The sequence below is a fragment of the Apus apus genome, chromosome 1, assembly GCF_020740795.1.
Source record: "Apus apus isolate bApuApu2 chromosome 1, bApuApu2.pri.cur, whole genome shotgun sequence".
NCBI lineage: Eukaryota > Metazoa > Chordata > Aves > Apodiformes > Apodidae > Apus > Apus apus.
In genome coordinates, this window is record NC_067282.1 from 157,291,280 (window position 1) to 157,315,271 (window position 23,992).

General features: G+C 43.7%; 3 non-coding genes across 3 annotated transcripts; 1 reads left to right on the forward strand and 2 right to left on the reverse strand.

The window, feature by feature from the left end:
* Positions 1-6,545: 6,545 nt before the first annotated feature.
* On the reverse strand, positions 6,546-6,617 carry TRNAW-CCA (transfer RNA tryptophan (anticodon CCA)). The gene has a single exon. It is a non-coding gene; the product is annotated as a tRNA-Trp (tRNA).
* A 438-nt stretch (positions 6,618-7,055) lies between these two features.
* Positions 7,056-7,127, forward strand: TRNAD-GUC (transfer RNA aspartic acid (anticodon GUC)). The gene has a single exon. It is a non-coding gene; the product is annotated as a tRNA-Asp (tRNA).
* Positions 7,128-7,229: 102 nt separating this feature from the next.
* On the reverse strand, positions 7,230-7,301 carry TRNAD-GUC (transfer RNA aspartic acid (anticodon GUC)). Its single transcript has one exon. It is a non-coding gene; the product is annotated as a tRNA-Asp (tRNA).
* Between the last annotated feature and the right edge of the window lie 16,691 nt (positions 7,302-23,992).

Here is a 23,992-nt window from a genome sequence, read left to right on the forward strand (position 1 = left end):
TAATATTTAGATCTGACTAAACATCCTGTGCTTTTGAGAACTGTGTTACAGTGTCAGAGATAAGAACTGAAATGTGAATATTTTAATTTGCCCATCAGTCATGGACAGGGATCAGCATTGTTCGTGTTTGCACCAACTCCTCCTCATGTTCAAAAAAAAAAAACCCCACGTTTTAAATGGTTGTTGTGGAAAGGGATTTCCTCTCTTTGGATTTGCTCCATCACTAAATATGGTGGCTGTCATGCCTCTTTACCTAGCCATTACCACGGTATCAGCTCAATGAAGGTGATGAGAGTTATCTTTGTGGAAGTTAATTTCCAGGCAAATCAAGAAGCCACCCACAAGAAGCCTGATGCTTCCAACCGAGGAACTGGTGTGGTGTAACAAAGTCATTAATACAAGGGAGAAGCTTAGCTTGCAGAATTTAATCTACCTTGTAGTGCAAATAGTCATATGAGGTGGCCACCATCTGCAATTCATCATCATTTAGATCTGAAAGTATTTGGTTCTTGCTGAGTTAGATACTTCACCTATTCAGTTTGTTAGATGATGAGGCTGAATGGTGAGTAGAAACATCTTACTTCCATTGATAGCTTATGCATACAAAACAAGCACTCATATACCAATGTGGATTGTCTACTGTCCCTTACTTATAAGCCTGAATAGAAGAAATTAGATGATTCTATTTATTTTTCAGCATATCTTACCCAAAGTTTTTCCTGGCATGTTGGTATCACATGACAAGGTGTTTGGAAATGCTTAAAAGAAATTAAATTCCTCTCCAAATTTGATAGTAATAATTTAAAATCTAGATAGTATGTTTCACCTTGAAAAGCCTTCTACATGCTTTGGAAAATAGATCCTTCCCCAGCCTTTAAGAATTTGCATCTTATTCAGATATAAAACTAGTTGCAGACCGGCCCAGCATATGTCAGAAAGGCAGCAGCAGAGAGACTCTTCAGCTGTTGTACTTGTGAAAAATAACAACCTCCATTTGTGTCAAGTAAAAAATGTTTTAAAGCAGTGTAAGGCGGAACTGGGTCTGGGAAATTTTAACCAAAGTTAATAGTGGAAATGCAATCTAAAAAATTGGTTGCAGACACCATCTAACATCGCCAGGGACAAAAATGGCACTACACTCTAGGCCTGAAACTCATTTTCTGATGCTGCTTCTTAAAAGAGTGCTGCTGCCATTTGTGACCCCCTGTACTGTTTGGGATATGCAATACAATTGGCACTCAGTTTTCCCGTGAGTGACCCTTAGGAGTGGGAGGGAGGAAAACCGTTGAGTTTGAAGTCAGTTTACACCTTTCAATTGAAGTACGTTGATGGTAAGTCTGCTTTTAATAATTAAGTGTAGCCTAAAAAATGCCACAGCAATATGATATGAAGTAGTAAGTCACCTTGAAGTCACACTTCTGTTTCAGCTTTGATTGCAACAAATGGTTGGGTTAACTGGCTTCATCACAGTCATGGAATTGTCAGAGTTGGAGGAGACCTCCAGAGATCATCTTGTCCAACTCCCCTGCTAAAGCAGTATTCCCTAGAGCACATTACATGGGACTGCATCCAGGCAGGTTCTGAGTATCTCCAGAGAAGAGGACACTACAGCCTCCCAGGCTGCCCAAGGAGGTTGTGGAGTCCCCTAATCTGGAGATATTCAAAACCCATTTGGATGCAGTGTTGGATCTGTGCTTTTTGTCTTTTTCCTGTCAGGCAAAACTGGCATAGAAACACAAAGAGAGCAGCAACTCAGCATTGTGTGTTTTGGCTAATTGTTCAGTGGTTGTGAAGCCTCAGCCTCAGATTAACATAATTTACAGTTCATATTTACAGCCCATTCTATGTTTTGAGAGTTATTTCCCCAACTACAGAACTATGCACTGTCTTTCAGGAATTATTTTCTGTAATGCATTTTGCACTGGCATAACTGCCTTCCATGGACACTGAGCTCTTGTTGGCTCAACTTTAGCTGCTTCCGTAGTCATAAAAGCTAAAAAAGCATCATATAATATTAGTGCCAACATATAACAGTAGTGCCACCCTATTTCAAAGCAGTAGACTGTATTGGGAAGCCAAGTGCACAAAAACATCCTTGGCACAAATCTGTCCTTCATTCTCTGGCTCTAAACTTTTCATTGCCAATCCGTGGGAGGAACAGGCATTCTCCAGGCAATGTAAAGACAGGGAAAGCAATATGAGAAAGCACCAAAATGTGCACAGACCTAATGATTAACACTGGAACCTGCAACTATCACCACAATTAGACCATAATTGCAGCCAAGGATCTGCATCTTTATTGTTTGTTTGGTTTGAAGGGAAGACACTTTGCATTTTGTAGCCTAACGCAGCAACCTGAAGGGATAAGGGAATGAGTTCATTACAAATGAGCTCAAAAGATCTTTCAAATTATTTTACAGGGGAAAAAAACAACCCATAGAGTTTTAAATGTTGGAGTACAAAACTGTTGTTTTGTCGTACCTTCTGGGAAGCATTCCAGTACTTAAATGTTTATTCCTAACAGTAAGTTCTTGTTTTCAAAGACTGGAAACCTGCCTCTACCTGAGAAACAAGTACTCACATCTTACCTTTTGTTAGTATAAATGGTGACAAAAAAGAAAGTTTAGGGGAAAAGTGCAAATGGCGTGAGACTATGGCCCTCTTCAGTGGTTGAAAAACTGCTGTAAACCTGCCTAAAAATGTGAAATATGCTGACGGTAGAAGCCAAAAATCCTTCCTTTGTAGGACCCTCCCAAATATCTGGAATTTGTTAGCTTTCTTTAAGTGTGATAAAGAGATTTTCAGTCATGCAGTCGTCTTTGACATGAAAACACTGAATGCCTTCTAAATAATGTCCCATTCTAGCTTTAAGTTTCCCCAGGTTTATGATTCTTAACTTCTGGTGCCACCCATTAAAAACAGGCAGGTGGTTTATTTTGGACTACACTGAAAAAATGAATTTTCTATGTCTGTGCATTCAAAAAAGTAGCCTGAATTCCGTGGAGAATTTGGATAACATTTAATCTGTAATGAAGGATAGGTGTGTAAGTTGCATTCACATGTAACATTTGCCTCATAATACATAATAAAATTGCGAAGGCTATAAATCCATTCATGGGGAAGGCATTTAAGGAAGTGCTATAGACATGCCTTTGTTCTTAGATTGAGCCAATATGGAAATCTTCTTAACTAAAGGAAATGTAGAAAAACCTATATGGAGTATTCATTTGGTCTTGGTGCAGAGTGAGTTTCACCATGAAAATAATACTCCCTCTGAGGAGGGCAACAGAAAATTGAAAGCATCACTAGAAATAAAATAAGCAGTTTCCTACTCATTATGGCATGGTATAACTAGACTTTCTGGAGTCACTCATTTTGTCTCTGCATTCTTGATTAATTTAGAAAAACTAGATGGCTTTTCAATAAGTCCAGCTTATCAGAAATGTCTTCTCAAAGCATAATTCAAGCAGAAATGGCAAAGTGGTAAGAAAAAAGTGTCCCTTACTGCAATGGAGCGTATGTCCTGCCCGGAAAAAGGTCCATCTCCTGCTGGTGTTGCCAGTGGATGTTGTTTTAGACGGGAGGCTGCCCTTGCTGCGCACACAGGGGTGCCCAGCACCACGGGTGGCTGGTGCCACCGTCCCCAGGCAGGGACACAAGGTGTATAATGGCCTTGTGTAACTTGCTTCAAAGCTTCTGACTGCTGACATGGTGATGGACAAAGGCCTGCACCAACCAGGTGTGCTCCTACTTAGAGACAGAAATGAAGTGAAAAGGACTCTTTGCACAGCAGTTTCCCACACTGAATCATTTCCAAACAAGCATTATTTGGACATCTATTTTTATAGACGGAGATAGTACAGAAGCTATATTTATCATATATAAGCTATTACTTCAGCTCCAAGATTTTTCAACCTTATTTGACTTTAAATTATTCCCCATGTTTGGCTGGTAACAATTAAATAACAAACAAACAAACAAACAAAACAACCCTGTGAAGAGATAAGTCAGGTTACAAAATGAAGCATTCAAAAGTTAGAAAGGGACAAAAGCACAGAAGCACATGTACTATAGACATGCTGGTGAGAAACAAACATCCACCAGAGTGCTTGAGTACCTCAGAATGAATGGAGTCAACTTGACAAAACATCTGTGAGGTTAAAGAGAATGATTATCCCCATTTTACCAACAGGAAATTGAGAGGACAAGTTTGCACATAGCTCAGGTGCGTTTAATTCTTCCATTTAATTTTGAAACATGGCTGGATTATTTTGACCTAGGGACAGTAGGCTCTCCCGACAAAGAACTGACAAAAAAATAATTGAACCAAATAATTTGTAGTTGCGGTTGCTGTTGAAAAGGATGATCCTGCTCCCTATCCCATCCTGAGCCTTGCTTGCTTTCCTTGTGTTGGATCTAGTGGCTGAGCGGCCAGAGCTGCATGCTGAGCCAGCAGCTGCTGCTGCACAACTGCAAGACATGAGCCAAGTGGAACAGGAGGAACAGGCCAGCAGGGATGGATGAGGCAGAGCAGGCCAGGGCAGAGCAGGCCAGGGCAGCCAGCACTCGCATGGTGTCAGGGACATGCGTTCAGTGTCGCAGGAGGCCACACTCTGAACATTTCCTGTTAATGGCTCCTCTGTATTGTTGTTAGATGAAGCCCTTCCTGTGAGCCAGAGGCACTGTCTGGCATCAAGCTGGAATGCTTGGCGCAGTGCACCTGCTCTGGCAGCAGTACAGGAACGCAGACAAGTTGCCACCTCTTCTCACCTGCAGCTCTCTGACGGGGGGAAAGCAGAGACACAAGGTATTTTGCGGGACCAGGGAAAACATCTAACAGACTATGCATCCAATAAAAAAAATCACATCCATCTAATGGGTTATGCATGCAAAACAAAAACAAAACCCAAAAAACTAACCAGATGAAACAGAAAGCCAGTCAGCACAGCACATGAGGCAGTCCTGCTCTTTTATTCAGACCTGGTAAAATCTGAGTCAGCTGATACACTGAGACCAGTTCTGGGCACTTAAAAACCCAACTCATTTGGAATGACTCCAGAGGCAAGTGATGGGAATAATCAGAGGCCCAGCAAACACACATTACTCTAGAACAGCTATGGAGAGGCATAACGAATTTCAGATATGTAAGATGTAGCTATAAAAAGGAAGGGAATAAACTGTTTTCCAGTGCAATAGCACGAGGGCTGGACTTAAGTTACGGCAAAAGAGACATCAGGGTTAAATGAGACACCGTCGCTTCATAACAGCAAGGATTGCAAAGCCCAGGAACAGAGCACTTAAGGAAGATACAGGAATTCTGTACTTTGAAGGCTTTAAGGATATGTGGAACCAATGTTAGCCCGTAAAAACAAAAGTGTCTTAAGAACCCCCACATATTTTGATGGCTTTGCAGAGTTTGCATTCTGAGACTTCTTTATTCTCTTCGTTTTCTGCCATGGTTTATAACACCAATAATAAATTCTGACAAATGTAGAATGTTATCTCTATTGTGTTTCTCTCTGTCCCCCAAACCCAGGCCCTTGACAAACTATTCTGTTTCCTTCCTAATTTAATGTCATTAAAGTGTCAAACTTTCCAGCCCATCCAAATCACTCATGGATCATTTCTTGGACTCACCATCTCCTATCTACAACAAAATACTTCCTGTGCCTTTCTGCCACTGGCACCAACGCGTGTGGTGCTGGCTTCCCTGGGGAAGGATTTTCTGTTTCACAGCCTAATCCCCCTGCCCCCTGAAGCCCCTCTCTGCACTCCGCTCCTCTCGCCCTCCCCGGCAGGGCTTTGCTGGCCCTTAGGGTTCCTCACACGGCTTCTGCCTGAGCTCTTGGCTCGTGCAGACCACTTTCCATGTTTTGGGGGGCCTCTGCCCCATTTAAAATTTCAATCTACTCTCGCGGTACATCTTCTCGACTTCCCCTCGCCACTTCCACACGGTGTCTTTGTAAAATCCAAAAGGAGGTTTTCGCCCTTTGTGTTCCAGCGTGATTATCATGATACATGTCATGTCCTGTATCCACAAACACCACCAACAAAGCCACCTCTGTTTCATCCAAGGGGATCTGTACGAGGGCCCTGCCAGCGCAGCCGTCCTGCGGCACGACTGCCCTTGATCGCCCCTCACGCTCGTTCCCGGCGGGGGAACCGGGAACGCGGCTCCCACCGGCCCCACAGCCGCCGAGCCAAGGCCGCGGGGAGAGAGCGACGTTCTCCTTTCACTGTCTCTTCACAGCACTTCCCCTCGAACCGCTACTGGCGGAATCTGGCAGCCGGTGGCTTCCCAAGCGCCTGCTCCTTGTTTTCCTCTCCCCAGGCTGCCCCGGCGGTGCCGCTGATGAGACGGCCCCCCTCTCACAGTTCTGCTTTCCCGCTCAGGCTAAAACAAAACCAGGAGACCTCAAGTTTTAGACGGGAAAAAAACCAAAAAGCTTCACGCCCCTCCGCTTCCTCCGGGACCTGGCCAGTAACGGGCGCTTTACAAAAAACAGGAAAACAGAAGCGGAAAAAAAAACAAAACAAAACACAGTTGACCCCGACGTGATTCGAACACGCAGCCTTCTGATCTGGAGTCAGACGCGCTACCGTTGCGCCACGAGGTCCTACTGGGCAGTGCCACCCCGAGTGTTAGAACTGCCGCATCACGGGCCACTCCCCGGAGTCCCCGCCAGCCCCGCGGGGACCAGGCCGGGGGTGGAGAGGCCGGGGAGGGGTGAAGAGGCTCGGGGCCCGGCGCGGGTGGGGCCCTTCTCATCGGTCTGGCAGCCGCACCCCCCGCGCCGGCCCGTCTCCTCCGCCACTGCTTCGTTTCCTGCCTTCCTTCCCACGCAAGTACGTTAACTGCTCCCACTCACACACCGCTACCGGCCCCCAGCACCAAGGCTCCCCCGCCTCCCGCGAGACGGCCGCCGCACGCAGGCTCGTGGGTCCCGTCCCGTCCCGGCCGCGCAGAGGTGGCTCCTTCTGCGGTCCTGCCGCGGTGGGACGGGCTGGTGGGTTGCACATAAAGGAAAAAGGGAGAAAAACCTTCTTAACACAGCTCCTCGTTAGTATAGTGGTGAGTATCCCCGCCTGTCACGCGGGAGACCGGGGTTCGATTCCCCGACGGGGAGTTTCAAAGCGTTTTTTCCCCCCCTCTCGCTGCCCACAGCGCCAGGCGCCTTTTGCCGCCAACGGCGGGGCGGGAAAAGCAAAAAGCGCGGCAAAAGGCACTTCTCCCCGTCGGGGAATCGAACCCCGGTCTCCCGCGTGACAGGCGGGGATACTCACCACTATACTAACGAGGAGCCGCGGGCCGCTGTGGCCTCCCGCGACCCGGCCCGCGGGGCGGTTCCGCCGCTGGCACCGGCCCCGCAGCCCCACCCGCAACTTCCCCCCGTGGGCGCGGGGCGGGAGCGCCATGCGCCCAACGCGGTGGCGAAAGGACAGGGCTGTGCCGGTCCCTGCGGGCGTCCTGCAACAAGTCCTGCACGGGGAGAGGGTGGAGAAAGGATGCCACAGGGTTCGTGTTTGTCTGGATTCTTCCCGACCTCGCGTTGTGGCGTCGGGAGGAAGAGAGAGGCGTTATGCCCGCCGCCCGCAGTTCCTGCCTTGCTTCCCGCCCCGCAGCGGGGCGAGCTGGGGCCTTGCGTGCTCCGATCGCAGAGAACGGCAGCGATGCCAGGAGACTGCCCGGCTCGGGGCGGCGGGGAGCGGAGCAGCAGCTCGGATGTCTTTGCGTTTGCATTTTTGCATCTCGTTCACGCAGCCGGTTTCTTTTTACTGGAACCTGAGAAGCCCCGGAGTCAGCAGTCCTTGGGGTGCAAGCACTCGAGCACCTGCTTCTTGCCTTCCTAAAAAAGGAAGGAGGGAAACGGAGACCGATTACTTGGAGGTTTGAGAGTGAAAAGGCAGAAGGACACAGGGGCCCCATGGCCTGATGCCGGCTGGGTCAGCAGTAGCGTGGTGGTAGGGTTGCATCACTGTGGCATTAGAGAGGAAACTATATTTAATTTGCTAGCGGGTTAGATGAAGAGTTAATGCCATGTAACAAACCAGCCACAACCGATGTTCTCTTTTGGTGGTCTCTGCCACTGCTGGTGTTTCTTTGGATAAGGGGTCCCCAGCCCCGCCTTTTTGGACAAACACAGCTCAACAACAAAGAGCCATCTACACGTAGATGTCTAAGTGAGCTGTCTGTGAAGCATTTCCAAAAATTGGCCTACTCATTTAAGCATTTGAATATTGTTTCGCAGTTGATGCAACAGGTTCACAAATTTCATCCTGACGAGTTAAAAATAAGAACTAAAGTCTGGTAAGAACCTCATTACTTTCGAGGCAGTGTGGTGAGATGACGTGGTAGGGCTGTGAGCAGGTGACAGGCTTTAAACCTCCCACAGCAGGATCAAACCCAGTGTTGCTAGGCTGGGCTAAACCTGCTGTGCAGGTTCAAACTTTATTCAAAAGATCTTGATGGTTAACTTCAAGCTGGGAGACTTCCTGATGGATCAAACATTCCTTGTTCACATTTGGAGGGACCACTCACACTTGGATCATTTAGATCTTTTGGGCCAGTTTCTCCTGTTCCTTGATCTGTGTGGTCAGGTAGCTGAGATGTGACCAACTCATGACTGACTTGCTGCAGTCAGACCTTCCTTAAATGCTGCTCTCTTCCTCAGAGCTGGTTTTGCCTCAGGCTTTTCTCCTTGAGCAGGCTTCTCTCAGGACAGGACTTCTGCTATCTCCATAACATCTCTTGCAAATTTTTTGCATTACTAAGCACTTTCCAAAGACCAGGCTTACAAGTTGTGCAGACATTTTGTTGTGTCCTTGTCTTTGTCCATGATGGCAAAACTGGATCTGGTTGGGAGTTCTGGACCTCCTGGAAATATGGGGAGAGGTGACAAACTCTTGAAGCACCATGTTGGTACTTCAGCAAAGGTGCAGGTGAACTCAGCAGAGCCAAAACCAAAGCTCTGGATTATGGGATCATAAAATAGTTTGGGAAGATCGACTAGTCCACCTACCCTGCCGTGGACATCTTACATTAAATCATGTTGATCATTAAATCAAACATCCTTCCAGCCTTGCTTTGAACACTTCCAGGGAGGGGACATCCGCAACTTCTCTGGGCCACCTGTTCCAGTGTCTTACAACCCTCATTGCAAAAAATTTCTTCCCTGTATCTGATCTGGATCTACCCTCTCTTAGTTTAAAACCATTGCCCCTTGTCCTTGGTAAAGTTCTCTCTCAATCATTCTTATAAACCCCTTTTATATACTGAAAGGCTGCATTCAGGTCCCCCCAGAGCCTTCTCTTCTCCAGGTTGAAAAGCCCCAACTCTCAGCCTGTCTTCAAAGGAGAGGTCCTCCTTCCTTCTGATCATCTTTGTGGCCCTCCTCTGGACTTGCTCCAAGAGCTCCATGTCCTTCTTGTGTTGAGGGCCCCAGAACTGGACACAGTACTCCAGGTGGGGTCTCCAAGAGTGGAGTAGATGGAGAGAATCACCTCCCTCGATCTGCCGGCCATGCTTCTTTTAATGCAGCCCAGGATACAGTTGGCTTTTGTGCTGCATGTGCACATTGCTGGCTCATGTTGAGCTTCTCATCAACCAACACCCCCATGTCCCTTCTCCTCAGAGCTGTTCTCAACCCATTCTCTGCCCAGCCTGTAACTGTGCTTGGGATTGCCTTGACCCGGGTGCAGGACCTTGCACTTGGCCTTGTTGAACTTCATGAGGTTGGTATGGGCCAGCACCAGTTGCAGTACCGACCCTTGAGGAACACCACTCTTCACTAGTCACCATTTGGACATTGAGCTGTTAAGGACATGTAAGTGCAAACCAGAACAGGTATTAGGCACTAGTATCAATGTTCCAAGGTCTATGAAGCATCAGGTGACCTACCCCTGAATCACAGAATCATTCAGGTTGGAAAAGACCTGTCAGATGACCCAGTCCAACCTTTAACCTAACTCCAGTAACCCAGCTGTCCCAGCCCACTGCTAAACCATGTCCCTAAGCACCATATCTATATGATTTTTAAATGCATTCAGGAATGGTGATTCAACTGCTTCCCTGGACAGCCTATTCCAGTGCTTTGAAACCCTTTCTGTACAGAAGTTTTTCCTAACATCCATTTCCTGTTGTCCTGTCACTTGTTACTGGTGAGAAGAGACCGACTCCCCTCTCGCTACATCCTCCTTTCAGGCAGTTGTAGACTGATAAGATCTCTCCTATCAGCCTCCTCCTCCTCTTCAGACTCAACAGCCCCAGTTCTCTTGAGCTGCTGCTCGTAAGGTTTGTTTTCCAGACCCTTCACCAGCCCTCAGCTCCTTGCCACACTGTAAAATGGCACAAGTAATTTCAGCCCAATGGCTGGAATTTTGTATTCAGTGGGGGGAAAAAGGAGCCTTCTATAGCTTCAGAAATTAATGCTTCTAAATCAATGTAGAACCACAGACCCTGGATAAGAAGTTATGTTGTCTTTAGGATGTCTTTAGGATGCCCCAGTCCAGAAGAGCTGCTGCAAATTGAATTAATTTGATTCTGATTACTTGTCATCGCTATCTTGTAAACTCTGATTGCTGCCCATCCACATATATACAACACTCTGCACTTTGTGTTCTGTTTTCCATTTCATTGTTGTCTGTACCTTCACCTTGTGAAGTTCGCAGTACAGGATTTAATTAACTTTTCAGTAAGAATGTATGTGTTATCAGTTGGCATATGAAGTTACAGGGCTTCTTTCTGTATAGTTTTTAGCTTTATACAATGTCTCTCCAGTGTAATGGGTGGCCTGTATGACTTTGGGAACTCTTTCTGTGATAATATATTTTGATAAGCTAAAATGAAGCTCTAGAAGTTATCGGAAAAAATCAATTTACATCACTCCAGGGAATAAGTATCAGACATCCTGTGTAAACTCAACAGCTGAAGAGCTGAAGAAATTCAAGGTAAAGGGGACTGTGACATTGTATGTCAGTGCCTACTGGATTCGTGGGAGGAGGGACTTAAGGGGCTTTCCCCTATTAGCATGCCTAGTATAGTTTATACAGTACTAAATGCAGCCACACAGCTGGGCAGCTTCCTCCCCGTGCTGCATCATGTGAACTGTCTAATAAATGGAGCCTTTAAAAAACTTGTTGGAGGAATCTCAGGGCTTGAAAATTTGTGTCCTAAGTATTGTGAAATAAAATAGACAAGAAGCGCCCATGCATAAGTGCATTTTCTGCTTAGGTAAAAATCACTCTGAGAGAAAAGTTGTATAGTTGAATCTAGCAATTTCTATTCCTGTAGCATGGTTAAAATCCAATGGATACACCCAATCAGAATAAACTCCTTCTCAGAGGGAATCTGCATTCTGATCACTTTTCCCCTCAAAAGGGATTGCCAAGCTAACGTACTAAAGAAATACCATACAAAAACTGGAAAATTCAAACCAGGAAAAGGGGAGGCTGGCTGGTTTTAATGAATTGCTTCAACTTCAGAATAGCAAAAACTGAGAGATATTCTGCTGAGAAATCAGAGAATAGGACTTGGTAATTAAAAATTTCTATGCACGATACACCTCTTTTGGTGTATAGGAGTTACTGCTTTGGAATAATCGTGAGAGAGTGTTTATGCAGCAAACCTTTACAGATAGAGGAGGATGCTCCAAAACCCAAATAGATAGTGTAAGTGTTCCTGTGTAATGTAGTTCTGGATACTACAATGTGCCTACCAGATGACTACAAGAACAGTCATAACTTTATAGCTGTGATGAAAGACTGCAATGGATCCAAATGATGTCATAATTGGTCTGACTTGGTCTTGAAATATGGCATTTCTTGGAATCTTGAAATTGTCAATGATTTGCTTCAAAATAGACCAATGATGTAGTGCTTAAGAAGGAAAATTCTGGAGACAGCTGTGAAAAAAATCCAATACTGTCATCTACAGCCATAATGTAACTCTCAGATCTGAAATGTAGAAACAGGAAGAATATGAGATAGCAAAATCTGCAGAAATTGACACGGGAAAAAGTACCACAGACTGAAGGTATCCCAAACAAAGATGTCATGGGATAGACACATCATACAAAGAAATTAATTGCACTGTAAAGAGCATGGGGAGATATTTGAAGGTATTTGTTTTACAAAACTATGAATGAGGGAATATGTAACAAATTTAACTTTATCTTAGAAAGCTGATTATCACAAACTTCTTTCATGTGTTCCAATACTCAGTCTATACAGACATCACGGACAAGTGCTGGCCAAGCGATTATCATGGGGAAACTGGACATTGAAACCAAAGATGACCATAAGGAGGAGGTGCTATTAAAACCAAAACCTCTGTGCTTGCTTCAGGTTTGAAATTAGAAATATGCAAAAGATCCTGCAGAAGTGTTCTGGTTTGGTGGGTTTTTTGGTAGCAGGGGAAGGGCCGCAGGAGTGGCTCTGGTAAGAAGCTGAGAAGCTCCCCCTGCTCCAAACCCAGCCAAGGAGCCATTAGAGGGACAATAGATGGGCCTCTGTGATTAACATATGAAAGAATCAACATTAACACCTGAGCAGAGAGGCACTTGAGGGGAGAAGAGCTGTGCTGGATGGTGCTGGTGGTTGGTGAGGAAGAAGGGGAAGAAGGTGCCCAAGCAGAAGTTTCCCTGCAACCCATGGTGAGATGGCAGCTGTCCCCCTGCACTCGTGAAAGAACGTGGTGGAACATTCCCTGAAGGTGCCAGGAGGGGTGACCTTGGCCACTGGACTTGGATTTTGTGGCCAGTGGATTTGCTGCCAGTGGACTTGGATTATGCAGCTGTGGAAGACCCTGTGTGAACTGATTCTAAACCCTATCCCCTGTCCCCCTGTGCTGCTGGGGGATAGGAGGCAGAGAAACCAGGAACAAAGTGATTTGGGCCCAGGGAAGAAGGGAGGGGTGGGGTAACATATGCAAGCCCTGCTCTTTGTGTTGTCTGTGTCCTGTGTGTGTTTGATTAGTGTGAAATTAAACTATTATTTTTTCCCAAGTTGAGTCTGTTTTGCCTGGGACCTTAATTGGTGAAGAACCCTCCTTGCCCTTTATCTCAACCCAGGAGCTTTGTCCTCCTTATCTCAGAGTGTGTGTGTGGGGGAGGAGCTGAGTGAGCAGTCATGTGGTCATTCCTTTGTTGTCATGTTGGGCCCAAACCAGGACAAGAAGACTTGAAAAAAAAAAAAAAAAAATTATACGCTCCCACATCAGAACTCATTAATGCCCAAGACCTTGAATTGTGTTTGCTGTTCTTCAGGCTTGACAGATTGTACTGCTGTAGTATTGAAAAACTGGTGGGTTAAAAAAAAAAAAAGTCAGTGTGCTGAGCCAAGAATGAATAGTTTAGTTTTTATCTAGCAGTTAACACAAGGGAAACTGACCTCACCTTGAAAACGCTATCAAAACCTGTCATGGAAGTATAAAGGGAAATTTATGTATGTTTTGCTGCTCTTGTGAAGGTTTTGAGATGTTTCATCATGACAAGCATGCATCACTGAAAAATTTATGGATGACTCACAAAATCCAGAGTTTAGAAAACACTGAGGCTGAAAGAGAAAGCAGCATTGTGAGCAGATATTGATATATCAAAGTGCATAATCAAGATGCATTTTGTCTGTGAAAACATTTGATATTAAATAGAAAGCATAAATTGACAAATTACAGTTTGGAATCTTCTGAACAGCATCCGAGTTAATGGAGCTTCTGTGAAGAATATAATGTCTGTTAGCAATCTTTCTCTAAGAGTTCTGTTAGAGAAGACCTTCAGAGCTTGATGAACGTTTTGAAAAAAAGAATTATGATAAATGTTAAGAAACCAGAAGTGCTAAGAATAGTCTCAACAAAAGACAAAGTTGACAACTCATTTAGTTTAGCAGCCAAGGACCAGCTCAAAGCTACCAGGGCTCTTGCATTTTGTTGTAGTGCTGGCTTCACTCTGTTCCTGGTCCTCCAGTCACCACCAGTTACTACTTCTTTGTGTTGTGCATAGGGAACAGAGGAATACCTCTCTTCTAGACAAATCTGTGGCTTGATGGGGTAATAGTTTCCTCCCTTCTCCTTTCCTTAGGATACAAAGACTACATGGCATGGAAATAGCATTCTTCTTTTCTTTACTCAGGGGTGTAATCCCATGATTGCTGTAATCCATGTCCACAGGGAAACCTTGAGAAACCCCAAGTGGTCCTCATGACTAACAAAAACCAGTAAGGCTTCATTCTCATTTCAGTAACTGTTTTTTAGCCTTGCTATGCATTTCCGTATTACTCTTACTTCTGGCTTCTCCACTCTGCAGTCCTCATAATTTTGTCTTCCCTATATTTCCTCTGCTTTTCTGTATTTTCTTCTACTATTTCTCCTTAAGAAAAAATTGGATGCCCCATGACTTGTCAAAGTCACGGGGGGGTGCAAATGAGTGACCTGAAGGCTGAAGGAAGCTATAGGTACTAGTCAGCCATGACAGGAGAAGATCCTGGGATTGGCTTCTTTAGCATCTGACACAATTGCCAGTGGGTGGACAAGCAAGAGAAGAGAATTGGCTAGGTTTTTAGATCTATCAGATGGAAGAAGGAAGATGATCTAAAATAAAACATTAAAAAGCCCTTTCATAAATTAATTGCCATTTCCAATGTTATTCATGATAGGGAAAAGCAAATGTGCACATTCACCAGAGATTGCTCAAGATGTGATGGATGGTTAACCATCTTGCTCAACTGTAAAAGCCTGACACTTTAAAAAGATGCAGAAATGAATCAGACTGCACTTTAAATTTGAAACAAGAGATTAATATTTAAAGTCGGTGGAATAGCCAAAACCACAAATGAGGAACTGTTGAGACTGATGTGCTTAGAGCACAGCTGCTTTAAGTAAGAGCTCAGAACTACTGTGTTTCTGCAATACGCTGCCTGACAATCACCATGTTACTCTTAATTCTAATAAAATCAAAGAAAAAGCAACAAGAGAAAAATAATCAGATCTGTGGCTAGGGTCAGGTTCAGAGAACACAGGACATTTTTCAACATGCTCACAGCTGATAAGGGTGGGAGATGGTGATCTGCAATCACTGGTTTGGAGATGTCAGTTTAAAGAGATCAAAAAAAGGCTGAGGAACTGGTGTGGGGCAAAATGTGAAAGGAGACAATCTCAGGGTGCCAATAAACAATTAAAATAAGGGGTTATCAAAGTACAGTGCAATAATTAATCTATTCCTGGGTTGTTGTTGTTTTTTTTTTTTCATTTACATTAGTGTTCCTCATTATGTGTGATTGGAATGTGGAGATTTTTCCTGCAAAGTACACAAAGACTGTACTTGAGAACAATAATCCTTTTTTTTTTTTTTTTTTTTTTTTTTTTTCCCCCAAAGTAAAACGTCGAGTTTGCAATTGCACTGGCTCCCTCTGGTGGCATTCACGGAATCACAGAACTGTCAGAGTTGGAAGCGACCTCTAGAGATCATCTAGTCCAATTCCCCTGCTAAAGCAGGATGCCCTAGAGCACATTACTCAGGACTGCATCCAGGCGGGTTCTGAATATCTCCAGAGAAGGAGACTCCACATCCTCCCTGGGCAGTCTGTTCCAGTGCTCTGTCACCCTCACTGTAAAGAAGTTCTTCCTCATATTTAAATGGCACTTCCTGTGTTCCAGCTTGTGCCTGTTGCCCCTCATCCTTTTACTGGGAACTACTGAAAAGAGTCTGTCTCCATCCTCCTTGCATCCACCCTTTAGATACTTACAGTCATTAATAAGGTCTCTCCTCAGCCTTCTCTTCTCCAAGCTGAAAGGGGTGGACCTGCTGGAAAGCAGTTCTAAGGATAAGGATCTGGGAGTCCTGGTAGATAGTAAATTATCCATGAGACAGCAATGTGCCCTTGTCACCAAGACGGCCCATGGAATCCTGGAGTGCATAAGGAAGAGTGTGGCCAGTAGGTCGACAGAGGTCATTCTCCCCCTCTACTCTGCCCTGGTGAAGCCACATCTGGAATACTGTGTTCAGTTCTGGGCTCCCCTGTTCAAGAGAGACAGGGAACTACTAGAGAAAGACCAGTGGAGGGCAACAAAGATGACTGGGGGATTGGAGCATCAGCAATGCTCTACTTTATAGACTCAGCATGGTTCAGGTAAGATCATCTAGTTTCAACCCCCTTCCCATGGAAATGAGAAGTTACAACAATGTCTTAACTATGGGACCGGCCTGTTTCACTTGGCAGCAAAAATCAATCAGTCTCTTACAGAAAGCTTTAAAGGGAGAATTTCCATCTTGAAATTAAAGAGCTTGGCATCTCTTGCCACTTTCATTCTGAACCAGATGTGCAGTTAATGCCTGTTTTTGTCCATTTGCTATTAATAATGAATACAAAAATGGGAGGAAAGAAAGGATGAAGAGGGGAATGGGGAAGCAGTTAGAACATTTCCCCTATTTATGCACGTGCAAAGTACCCGCATTTTAGTGATTTTGCAAAAGATGAAACTACTCCTTTTTCCTAGAGCTGGGTACCTGTGCAGTCTCCTATTCTTGGTGTGGCAAGACTGACTGAGAGGAAGACAATTATTAAAGTTACATCATCACTGCATCCCAGTCCCCTGTCTCAGCTGCTTAAGTCCCCATTACTGAAGATGGTAGGTTTCCCAAATGAATGAATGATCCTGCCCCTTCTTTTACTTAATAATCATTGACTTCTCAAGGACTGTTGCCTGGAATCAGAGAGGAAGAATATTTTTTTGTCAATTTGAGTCTGCTATATGAACATTCTTGAGTTGATACACTGATATATTCTTAGTTTTATCACTTTAGAAACAATGAAAAGGAGAAGATAGGAGAAGTTCAGTGTTTCTGTAGGGTAGCAACTCACATAGGAAGAAATGGTGTAGGCTTTTCTGTTTAAATGCATGAAGGGGCACAATATTTTCTAATGTAGTTTAAGAAAAGTAAAAAGGTTTCTAAATGGCATGAAGAGTAAGCTTTTTGAAAGGACTTAAATGCTAAAAACCAATAATATTTTGCATTTCTGACAAAATTCAGCTGAAGATATAAAATTTATGTCAAGTCTGACAAAATCCTGATCCTAGAAGCTGTTCTGCTTAAGCAAAAGGTTTTAGACAAACTTATTAGATAACTTTTTAATGAACTTATTGGGCTACTGAAATGTCAGCTTTTCAGAATTATTTCAGACAGTTTATTTCAGGTTTTCAAAAAAACTCACAGCAAACAATACTATAAGTAAGAGGTGTACCGTATAATGAAGAATTCTCTATGATTCACTTACTAGTGCATTTAAATATAATAGCTTGTCATTTGAAGGCCTATTTACATAATTCTGCATGCCTGCATGTTCTTGGAATACTTCTTTACCTGTAAGACATACATAATCAGATAAGCAATATATTGCATATGTCAGCATGTTACTCTAAAACACTTAATATGAACTGTAGAATTTCTAAATCTTGTTTCAACATATGAGGAAATCCTGTATTATTCAGCAAGTTCCTTTACCTGGCATTTCCGCAATGTCTGTTTCACTCCTACAAACTCACTAGTTTTGGACAATGCCTTTTTGTTTTTTAAACCCACTGAGCCATTAATAAGTTACCAATTTATAAATAAAGTTAGCTTCTGAGACAAGAGAAAAATATAAGAAATTTCAGCTGTGTTTAAAAGGCAGAAATGACTGAACTGTGCATTAAGAATGAAATGTCATTCATAATTCTACATCTTATGATTAAAAGCTGAGCTTGACTATATCTAAGCACTGTCAAGAGCAATACATGGTGATGAGAGAATGTGACTGTTAGTGCATTCCTAGATTTGGTGCATGTTAACGAGGTCTGTACAGTGTAAGAAAAAGGTTGAAGAGTGAAGATAATATTTAGAAGCTGGAAAACATTTAAATTGCTTGGATACACAAAATAAAAAATCAGAGGCAAAAGGAGCTAAAGTAGGAGAAATTTTCACTTTCTAACTATTCATAAAGCAACTCTGCTTTCTCTAGAGATGTAAAAATATAATGCTTAAAAATATTACTTCTAACAAATACTTACAATTAGTATTTTGAAATAGTAGTTAATGACTATTAATAAATAAAAAACCCCTGTTAAGTAAATAATGATGAAGAGTGTATCTTTTCCTGATGACATTTTTTTAAACAAAGGAAAGAAAACAAACACTTTTCAGAGGGGCTCAGTCCCAGTACAATGCTGACACCAAGCAATCTTATCACACACTACCTCCTGTTACTAGAGTGTAGCAATCTGTTTTTGCTACATTTGGAAGTGAAAGAGCAACTGTATTAAAAAATTGGCACTAGAGACTTACTTGTGTGTAAAGTCCAGATCTAGATCTGAGTTTGCCTACAATTTAGGGAGGGACAGAAGTGCACTGCAGTTCTGCAGACCGGATCCAGAACTTCAGCTGAGATATTTGGGAGAAGGATGTTGTGAATAGATACATATCTCAGATTCAAATACTTTTGTGTTTCAGGATGCATTCAGAATTTGGGTGTTGCCCTGTGCTAGTTTCATATTTAAACTTCCTCTGTGGTTAAACAATTACTTAGTCTAAGATTTTGAAGAGTGAAATAAAGAGAACGTATGGCTTTTGAAAAGACAAGGTAGCAAAAGCTATGTTTATAGAGTGGAAAATATGCACAGAACTCATGGAAAGAGGATATGAAGTTTGGAAAGCTGCGACTACCATTTCTGAAGCCCAGAAATCACTACATTTCCTTCATGTGTTCAAATGATGAAGTCAAGAGACGGTCATTGTGCAATGTGCACTCTCCCTGTGCCAGCTCATTTTCTGAGAGGGAAAGTAGCATGAAGTTATGCAACAAGAACAGCAATTTCATGGCTAGATCTAAATGGTTAGATATGGTACTAAGAAAGGATGGGCATAGGTGATGGTATCAGGGCAGTCCAGTAACAGCAGGCATGCCATGCACATTGTCAAAGTTTACTGGTCAGAGATCTGAGCATCTTGGCAAGCTCTTGTGCTTACATTAATCTTCTCTCTCTGTGTGCATATAAAGGTGATGCCCAAATTGTAATTGCTTATCTCCTAGTTCCTGACTGCAATACTTAGTGAGCACACTGTGAACATTCTCTCCTTATACAGTCAATACACAGAATTTCAGTGTTAGGCCAGGTTTGGTGCTATCACAAGGCAACTCCCAAGAAAAGGGAATATTTTAACTTAACATACTATGTATAAACACTTTCCAAGCCTGTATTGTAATCGCACATCATTATGTCTGAAGCAACGGTCTTCTGACAGAAACTTAATGACTGTTATTCCACTGGGCAAGCAAAGGCTCTGGTATTCACTTACTGAGTTATTGTCTTAACTCTTTGTGTCTGGATGATCACAGAGAATGTTATTAATACCAGATTGGAAATTAAGGATAAGAAGGTCTATTAATCAAAAACCTTATCCAAAGGACATACACACCCTGGCTTGCTGGACTGATTGTTTTATGCAAGTGATAGTGTAATTTGTCATGATGCCTAACAGGAGCTGCTGAAGAGTCACTGAACTGCATTGTCCTAAGAAAGATGTATGCATCTTACTGTCTTTGCAAATTGTAAAACTAAATTTATAGAGTACAAATATGTTTTTATAGAGGCGACTGCTTTCCACAGATGAGACTGCTTTCAAGCACCTGAAGATGTGATATGACTTAATTTCATTATGTGACTATCTACCCCTTGCTTTCTAAATGCAGATAAACCAGAATAGAGAAAAAGTTTGTAACAGAAGGTAACATGAAAATAAAAAATCTAGAAAGTCTTGGAAGTATTATGAAGAGTTTTCTATCATGCATGCAGTTGACATAGCTATGGTTTCTAGATTTCTCTGAAGGACAGAGATTTTTGAAATGCCTTAGAAAAGCTGACCTAGTTTATATCCACTTTTTGCTTTTCCTGCAATGTGAAAGGATTTTTTTGTTCTGCAAACAGCATATATTTTTCCTAGACTCAGCCATTTCCAGGAGGAGTACATCTTAGAGGAGGAGGGGTTTGGAGAAGTTACGGAGAAGTCAGACAGCTGGCATGCTGCAGCAGTACCTCATTTACATTTCTTTAAGTTGTCCTATAAACCATTTCTCAGTTTTTCTGGAGACCCAATGTGCTAAGCTCCACAGTGGGGTGAGATGGAATATAGAAGGTGGCATGTGATGGACAGCTCAGGGATGTAAGCACATCCCACGGGGCATGTGCTGGGAGTATTGGTCATTTTAGAGAGGAAGAGCTGAGGTGCTGTATTGGTCTTTAAGTATAACTAATGGCATCCTTTTCATAGGAGAGAGAGATTAAGAAAGCGGTGATTTAAGAACATGATGGTGAGCTTCAATTATTTCTAAACAGTGTTATTGCAGAAGATTAACTTGAAACAGAGACTGAGATCTGAGGCCCGAGTGTCAAAAGTCAAAGATGTGAATAAAATACACTTAACTTGTCAGTAAATATCAATACCTCCATAAGGCAACAATGGGAGGTCTTCTGCCAACACCATTTCAGATCAAAAGAAAGGCTTATGTTTTCTGAAAATGTCTCAGTTTTTCCAGCTATATGAATTTGAAAAAAAAAATAAAATCTCTTATTGCAAACTGTGACATCTTGAGGACTCATAAGAAAATCCTACATGGCTGAAGTATTGGTTAAGCACATTTTACGAAATTTATTCTGCTGCTAGCCATTGATTTTTAGTTGTATTGTCACAGTACTTCTGAAATTAAAACATTAGGGAGATAGTTATCCGCAAATACGGATTTCAGCTCCCCGAATCTTTTACGTCATCTCCCTGATACAGTTGGGAGAGGATAAGCTGATGGTTCATGAGAATAAAGAGGTACATGAACGGGAGTATTGACAAAAACAATGGACAAATGGCCTCTAGTCAGAGCTCCTGAGGGATCACTCAAAGTTGAAGTGTTAGTCCAAGATACTGAAATAAACATCACAAGACTGAAGTGATCACAGAATACAGAGTCTTGCTTGTTTCCTTAAGAACAATAGGCTCAGTTTCATCCTCAAGTGATGTTATTGATTTCTTGAGACAAAGTAGTTCTTGGTGCAGAACTCCACCTACTTATAATGTAATACATCTGCAGAAAAACATAGCAAAATATATCAATCCTCACAAAAAGTTGCATCATCGTGTAACAAGTGCTCAGAAGCAGCAATAAGTAATAGTGGTGGGGGGACTTCCTTTTCAGGGGTCCTGAGAGACCCATTTGCAGACAGGACCTGCTTCCTAGAGAGGTCTGCAGCTTACTGGAGGCTCATAGGAAAACCTGGTCTCCTAGGGTCTGATGGGGTTAATTTGTCAGAGAAACGGGAGAGAGTCTTTGGCCAGAGGCTGGCCAATTTAGTTAGGAGGGCTATAAAATAGTGATGCTAGGGGAGTGACCTTCAACTCATCCCACACCCACCACACTGAGGACAGAGCCAGTAACATATGACCTGGGCCTGCAGGAGGATTGCAGGCCAACAGGAAAGCATCTGACCTGCAAAACGTTATCCTTGCCAGCGTGACTGCTTCCAAGGGGGCCCATCTTAAATGCCTCTATGTGAATGCACAGAGCATGGGGAATAAGCAGAAGGAATTGCAGATGTGTGCATGCCTGCAGGGCTATGATGTTATTGGTATCACTGAGATGTGGTGGGATGACTCCTACAACTGGAGTGTGGGGATGGTTGTGTATAAGCTATTTAGGAAGTTCAGGCAGGGCAGAAGAGGAAAGCATGTTGCTCTCTACATCAATGACCAGCTGGAGTCCCTGGAGCTCCACCTGGGGATGGAGGAGGAGTCGAATGAAACCTTATGAGTCAGCATTAAAGGGAAGACTGGGGAAGGAGATGTCATAGTGGGGATCTGCTACAGGCCACCAGACTAGAGTGTCCAAGCGGATGTGGCCATCTATAGGCAGACAGGAGCAGCCTCGCGCTCACAGGCCTTGGTCCTCATGGGGGATTTCAACCACCCCAATATCTGCTGGAGGGACAACATGGCAAAGCACCAGCAACCCAGGAAATTCCTGGAGTGAATTGATGACAACTTCCTCCTCAGAATGGTAGAGGAACCAACAAGAAAAGGTGCTATGTTGGACTGTGTTCTCACCAACAGAGATGAATTGGTTGATGATGTAAGACTTAATGGGAGTCCAGGCTGTAGCAACCGTGACATGGTTAAATTCAGGGTATTTAAGGCAGCAAGGAAGGAGCGAAGCAAGCCCACTACCCTCAATTTCAACAGAGCAGATTTTGATCTCTTAAATTATTTTTTTGGTAGGGTACTGTGGGATAAAGCCCTGAAGGGGAAGGGAGTACAGGGAAACTGGTCCATATTCAAGAATCACCTCCTCCATGCCCAGAAGCTATGTGTGCCAAAGAAGAGGAAGGCAGGCAGGAGAGCCACAAGGCCTGTGTGGATGAGCAAAGAGCTTCTGGACACAGTTAAATGTAAAAAAAAAGTATAAAGAGAGTGGAAGCAAGGACAGGTATCCTGGGAGAAATACAGACAAGTTGTCAGAGAGGCAAGGGATCAGGTAAGGAAGGCAAAAGCACAGATACTGTTGGACCTGGCCAGGGATTTTAAGAACAACAAGAAAGGTTTCAACAGATATGTCAGCAATAAGAGGAAGATGAAGAAAATGTGGGCCCACTTCAAAAGGAAACTGGAGACCTGGCCATGCAGGACACAGAGAAGGCTGAGGTACCCAATGACTACTTTGCCTCAGTCTTCACTGGCAAATGCTCTGGTCACACCATGCGAAGGCATGGATTGTGTAAAGGAAGATGTCCCCACTGTAGGAGAAGAGCAGGTTTGTGACCATGTGAAGGACGTGAAGGTGCACAAATCTGTGGGACCTGACGGGATTCATCCACAGCTCCTGCAAGAACTGGCCAATGAAGTTGCAAAGCCTCTGTCCAGCATATTTGAAAAGTCGTGGCAGTCTGGAGAAATTCCCACTGACTGGAAAAGGGAAACATAACCCCCATTTACAAGAAGGGAAAAAAGAAAGACCCAGGGAACTACAGACCAGTCTCACCTCTGTCCCCTTCAAGATCATGGATCAGATCCTCCTGAAGGCTCTGCTAAGGCAAGTGGAAAGCAAAGGGGTGACTGGTGACAGGTAACATGGCTTCACCTGATTAATTTGGCGGTCTTATACAATGGGGTCATGGCATAAATGGACAAAGGAAGAGCAACAGATGTCATCTACCTGGTCCTGTGCAAAGCCTTTGACACTGTCCCACACAGCATCCTGGTAATGAAAGTGGAAGGATACGGATTCAATGGATGGAGCACTCGTTGGGTAAGGAACTGGCAGGATGGTTGCACTCAAAAAGTAATGATCAATGGCTCGATGTCCAGATGGAGACCTGGACAAATGGCGTTCCCCAAGGGCTGGGACTGGGACTGGGGCTACTCAACATCTTTGTCAGCAAAATGGGCAGTGGCATTGAGCACAACCTGAGCAAGTTTGCTGATGACACCAAAGCATGTGGTGACGTTGACACACTACAGGGAAGGGATGCCATCTGGAGGGACCTTGACAGACTTGAGAACTGGGCTCGTGCAAACTGTATGAAGTTCAGCAAAGCCAAGTGCAAGGTTTTGCATCTGGGTTGGGGCAATCCCAAACACAAGTACAGGCTGGGTGGAGAATGGATTGAAAACAGTCCAGAGGAGAAGGACTTAGGGGTGAGGGTGGACAAGAAGCTCAACTTAAGTCAGCAATGTGCACTTGCAGCCCAGAAAGCCAACAGTGTCCTGGGCTGCATCAAAACAAGCATGGCCAGCAGGTCAAGGGAGCTGATTGTCCCCCTCTACTCCACACTTGTAAGACCCCACCTGGAGTACTGTGCCCAATTCTGAAGTCCCCAACATAAGAAGGACATGGATCCCATGGAGAAAGTCCAGAGAAGGGCCATGATCTGAGAGCTAGAGTACCTCTCCTACAAGGACAGGCTGAGAGGGTTGGGGCTGTTCAG